This window comes from Passer montanus, unplaced genomic scaffold (assembly GCF_014805655.1).
Source record: "Passer montanus isolate IOZ18808 unplaced genomic scaffold, ASM1480565v1 scaffold63, whole genome shotgun sequence".
NCBI classification, from domain to species: Eukaryota; Metazoa; Chordata; class Aves; order Passeriformes; family Passeridae; genus Passer; species Passer montanus.
Genome location: NW_024371371.1, coordinates 214,252 through 220,251, shown reverse-complemented (window position 1 = coordinate 220,251; position 6,000 = coordinate 214,252).

Here is a 6,000-nt window from a genome sequence, read left to right as displayed (position 1 = left end):
GAGCTGCGTGAGTTTTTCCCATAGGATTGCCAGAAGTGGATAAATTGATCTTTGTTGTACTGTACAATAAAATAAACCATTGAAAGCAATAAACCCCCCATACCCAGCTACTTCAGCACATTAACCAAAGTCTTTTGTCATAGAATCATGGAATGGTTTGGGTGGGAAGGGACATTAAAGGCCATCTTGTTCCACCCCTGCCGTGGGCAGGGACACCTTCCACTGTCCCAGGTTGCTCCAACCTGCCTATGGACACTTCCAGGGACGGGGCAGCCACAGCTTCTCTGGGCACCCTGTGCCAGGAGGGAAGAATTTCTTCCTAATATCAACTCTAAACCTCCTCTCTGTTTTTAGCCTAAAGCTCTCAAGGCTGGAGGCTGTAAGTCACCAGAAGGAGAAGGTTTGGACAAGTCACTGCTGTGACATCATTCAGGAATGCAAATTTTGACCAAAAAAAAAAAACAACCCGCATCTGCAGCCCCACAAACTCCCTCCCTGCTGCCATTCTGCTTAAGAGAAGTGAGTAATTCAGTCACGAACCCAAAGGGAAGTGAAACTCTCTCAGCTCCTTGCAGAGCTCAGCATGTCCCACCCATCTTCCTCTCTGGCCAGAAGGGCCAACATCCCTGTGCCCCAGCCTGCTCTGGCAGGCAGATCTGGAAGCAAATGCACCCTACAAAGTCCTCTTCTCCCAGGTTTTCAGCCATGGGCCACAGCATCCCTGCATTTCCAGCATGCTCCCTGAGGGACAAAGCCTGTCTGTGTGTTTTGGGTTTGGAGTTGGAGCATGCTCTAGCACCTCGGACATATCCCTTGGTCTTGGGTAAGAAAAGGAAATCTGCCAGGATATTTCTGTGGGGTTTTAAAACAAACTCTAACACGTGACACCAGTGTGACACAGGTGACATCACTGCTGCACCCAAAATGCCATCCCTGGGACAGACTGGAAGCAGCTCCACCCCTCGGTGTGGGACCTGAACCAGCACAGGAGGGGGAGGTTCAGCAGACACACGGGTAATGTCACATCTCCCTCCTGCTTCTCCACCTTCCTGCCAGGAAGAGCAGCTCATGCTGCCAGCAGAGTCACATCCCAGAGCTGCACAGCACTCTGGGGTGAGGTGGGCACAAAAACCCACCTGCTTTCCATCCTGCACCCTCTCCTGAGTCCCACTGACCTTCCAACTCTGATCCACTTCTGCTCATGTCGATTTTTTACCCAGGAATAGATCAAACCTTATGCTGAAGCTCAGATAAAATCTTTTGGCTGCTTCCAAAGCAAGATCCCACCCTCCAGCCCTGCTCTTACACAAGACCCTGTGGAAGGGGTCAGGTGCCCAATGTCAGATGGGACCTGGTGTGAGGAAAGTGCCTCTGTCACCTGAGCACAGAAAAACAAACAAAAAGCCATCAAAGAAACCCAAAAGGTGATTTGGAACTGGCAAAGGCTGTACAGCCTGGTCTAGCGGAAGGTATCCCTGCCCATGACAGGGGCTGCAACTTCATGAGTCCTTTCCAGACCAAACCAATCTGGATTCCATGAAAAATGTTAACCCCTGCAGTATTTGAATACGATAAAAAAGCATTTTGGCCAACATCCATTTCCTTACTGGGAGGTTTGTCCAGCACTTTATAAAGCCACATATTGGAGCTGGCAGAGTTTACTCTCTTAGATTTCTATTTAAAGGTGATGGGAAATGGCTGAGTTCTCCTAGGCAAGGAAAGCTCCAGATTAAAAAAGGCAAAATAAATCAAGCAGACATGAAACCACTGCAGGTAGCTCACACCACACCTGCCAGGGCAGGCACAAAGGGAAAATCCCTTCAATTCCTGACTTGGTAAAATTGCAGAAGAATGAACAACACTTGTAACATACAACGAGTTTCATTTAAAAATCCCCTTTCAATTCCCTGATATTTTTTTTTCAATTGCAATGGATTTTTTAAAAATAATTTTTTGCTGATATCACTATTTCCTCATCATAAACACCTGAGGGGAGGAAAAGCAAGTCTTGGAAAAAGTGGACCTTGAACAGCAACTCTGACATTTTGTTTGAGCCTCTCAAATCCCTTTCAATCCTTTAAGGTCATCTTGGAGCTTTGGCTCAGTTTGGTGTCATTAAAAATCATTTTCTGAAATGCAAATATTTGCTCAGCCTTTTTCAGGACGCAGGGTTCAAATGAAGGAGTGAACTTAAAAAATTCTATGTCCATCATCCACTTCTGTTGAGGGTTTTTAGTTTGGTTTGGTGTTTGAAAAGAACAGGAAGTAATTTTTAAGGGGGAAGGTTCCACATTAAAAACATTTTTTGTACTCAGCACTTGTCTGAGCACAAGTCAAGGCTCCCACAGCTTTGCCCTCTCGTGGGGAGATGGGAGAGTTCCTTTGGTAGTCACAGAGCCTCATCCAGCAGTAGGAAAAAACCTGCTTAAGGGATAAATTAGCAGGTCCAGCAGCACTGCGGGAAAAGCTTTCTGTGCTCGTTCACTGCTTCATTCATTTTTTCTTTCAATCATACTTTAGCATAAAGTGGGCTACTGTCACTTACAGAGTCAAGAAAGGCCACTGCCAGCCCCCTGAAAACCTGCTTTTTTTAAGTGTACAAAGGATCTTAGTGTAATTTCAATAATGCTGTTTTCTGTCTGCAGATTTCGCTGCAAGAAAGCGAAAAAAAATTCACTTACACATCTAAGAGCTATTTATAACATGTAAAAACTGAAATATTCACATGGAAATACATAGCTTAAGGAATGACTGAGGGCTGCTCACCTCTTAAATACTTTGAAAAAACCAGTTTTGCATGATCAGACTATGATCAGGCCCAGGGTTATTTTAACTCATCGTTGCTGTCATCAACCCAGCGAAAATGGAAGAGGAAAAAAAAAATAGAGGCAGCCATCTGGAAACACACCCAGTGTGCTCAGGGAATTTAGAAATGTAGATCAGAGATAGGCAGGGAGGAAAGTTGGATTTCTCACTGGTGTATTTGGAGGCAGGCAGGGAAGAGCACAGCCACAGCACCGGGGCCATCTGCTCCTGCCTGGGTTTGTCACCTGAAACGTGGCCAGCAGGGACAGGACCCAGGGGCCTCTGCCAGGGGAAGGGGCACACAGGGCTCCCAAAAATGTTCACTCACTGCAGCCTTTCTGCTGGGATAAAGGCATTTTCCAGGAGGGAATTTCCCAGCCCATGTTGGTTTATCAGTTTGTCAGCAGCACCTGAGGTGTCACAAGGGCCAGCACAAAGTGTCACCAAGGCCAAGAACAGCCTCTGCCGCCAACCAGCTCCTCACCTCCTCAGAGATATGGCAGGGACAGAGGACTGGCTGTTCAGCTCCCAACAGATTTCACAGCACACTCAAACCACAAGGAATTTAGGAGTTTATTAAAATGACAGATGAAATGCTCGCTTATCCCAAAATCCTGTAAGAGTCTAAAGCCAAGACCTGTTAATCTGACTGATTTCTGTTATGGGGGTTGTGAACACTTCATGTTTCCCCTGACCAAAGCCCTTAAATCCTTTGTAAGGGCTGGAAAAATACCCCAAACAACTGCTCAGCTGACCCTGAGGTACCTCAGGCTAAAAAAAACAACTCAGCACCAAACCTCTCTACTCCTGAAGGAGGTGTCAGCCAGGATTTACTGCTTAAAAGCAAACTCTTGGTGCAGAGAGTCTGGAAAGTGCCTCAGAGCTCAAACCCACAATACTTTTTCCTAAAAGCACTGTGAAATATTGAACTTCCACAGGGAAAGCAAAGGAAACAGCAGGAAGCTGAGGGGGAAGGAGACCCCTTGGTGCAGCAGTGGGGGCAGTGACCACAGCACCCCAAGTCCAACCCAGAGGCTTCCAGCAGGCAGGAATGCCTTTCCCAGTCAGGAGTGAGCATCCCTGCTTCAGAGGAGGCAATTTCCTACCACAGGTATCAGATCCCTGAGTTTCCAAGCCCTCCTTAAGCACTCAGACTCTCTTTTCCAGCAGTCACACAGCAGATCACACAGCCCCAACACCTCTGTCCTCATGGGGCACCAAACTGCAGCTCCCTTCTTCCCATCTGTGGGATTCTGCAGATGCCATTCCAACAATCCACACCAATAGATCCTTCTGAATGATAGCAGAGTTTATTTTAATATTTTGTACAGCCAGCATTGGTCTCCAGGAATAAGTTATAATCTTACATAAGTGAGTCCACCCAAACCCACCCTTAAGGAATGTTCAACTTTCAGCATTTCTGATTTAGAGGGAAATTATTTAGAGGGCAAGATGCAGTCTGAAGAATGGGAATCAATCTGAATCTGTGATTAAAACTCCTCAGAATTCTCAGGGTTTCCTTGCCTCTTACTGGATCATGGACAACCACAGAGGTTGCATCTTTCAGGACTGCACTGAGGATACATTCATCCTGGGGACTATTTCTTTCCCTAAACTGGGTAGGGTTTTGTTTCCTTTATCCCCAACTCTATGCCCCATGGTTCTGCTCTGCAGACACTTTACAGTCCAGTACAATCAATGCCTGTAACAGATTTGTCCGGGTACCTGGATGCCTGTTCCACATCCTTAATTTGGCTGTTCTCAGCACCACCAAAACACCTCCACTGCTCACAGCACATTCTGGTGCAGCAAGAGGAACAGACCTTGATTTGCCTTTCAGCAATGAACACACAGAACAAATAAATACTTTTAAATCCTTTAAATTGTAACAACTTACACAGTTCCAGGGCTGAACCTGGTGATCTACCTGGCCAAAAGCACTCCAAGGCAAAGCCTCACTCACTTCCTTGAGGAACAGGGAAGGGGATGAGCAACAGCCCAAGAGGGATTCCTCTTTCTTCCATGCTGAGAATTGCCAGTGTCTGGTACCAAGCAACTCACATTCTCTAGCACAAAACAAAACACACACAAAAGAGAAAAGAAAAGAAAAAAAAAGAAAGAAAAAAAAAACAGGGAAAAAAAAAAAACAAGCAAAAAGGTTGTATAAACATTTCCTTTCCCTCTCTGAAAAGCAGCTCTGAAACAGCCCAGGCAGCTCTGGGAGATGCCAACCAGCATGAAACCAGAGTCACGAGCCAGCCATGGGGCTCACAGCCTTCCTGCCCTGCTAAAGGGCCCTCCTAGGGCTCCCTGCAGACCTTCCAGCCTCACAGCAAAGTGGTTTCACCAGAAATTCTTCCTCACTACACCTGGAAGCTTCCCAGCCTGCACAGGCCAGCACACAGACGTGCCTGGGGGGTCTGGACATGGCTTTGAGAGAATCAGTGAAGAGCACAAACACTGAATGTGACCCAGAATCCTCATCAAAGGGCTGGTGAGAGTTTACTAGTGCTGGGCAGGTGAATGTTGGGATGCTGGGGGATTTGATTCAGTTAAGAAAGGTTCAGGCAAGCCTTCAAGCTTTATAAAGCCACTGAAGCTGAAAGTAAGGTCTGGTTGCAGAAGCCCTTGCACATTATGTTGAGGTGTTGAGACATCTCACAACAGTGATCAGCAAGTGAGAGAATGCTTTGAAAAGGTGGCATTTTTGACGTGGAGAGGAAGGCAGGCTCAGTGCTGTGCTCAGCCTTCCTTCCCCGAGGGGAGCGCGAGTTCTGCTGAAAGGAAACTCGGGGGGAAAACGTTTTTGTTTCCTACAGAGAACAAACCTGCCACTGAAGCCATGGAAACTTTCACAGGAAACAACCCAAAGCAGCACCGCACTCCACAAGAGCATCCCAAAACACATTACAACAGAACTGCACTGACATGAAGGCTGTACACCTGTCCCAGGTGTGTGTTCTGATGCCAGGGAGGGGGGTGATTTTTTTTTTTTCCCTTTAAGAAATTCTGTCCCAGTTAGAATAAAGCAAACCCTTTCTTTTAACTGTTCTTTTCAACGTTTTCTTTATATACAATCCTTAAAATACACTTAAAAATAGCTGCACACGTGTTGTATGGTTATACCAGAGAAGGGCAGTTGCACAGACCGTGCCTCTCAGGACACTAAAAATTGTAAATACCCCCAGCTCTGCT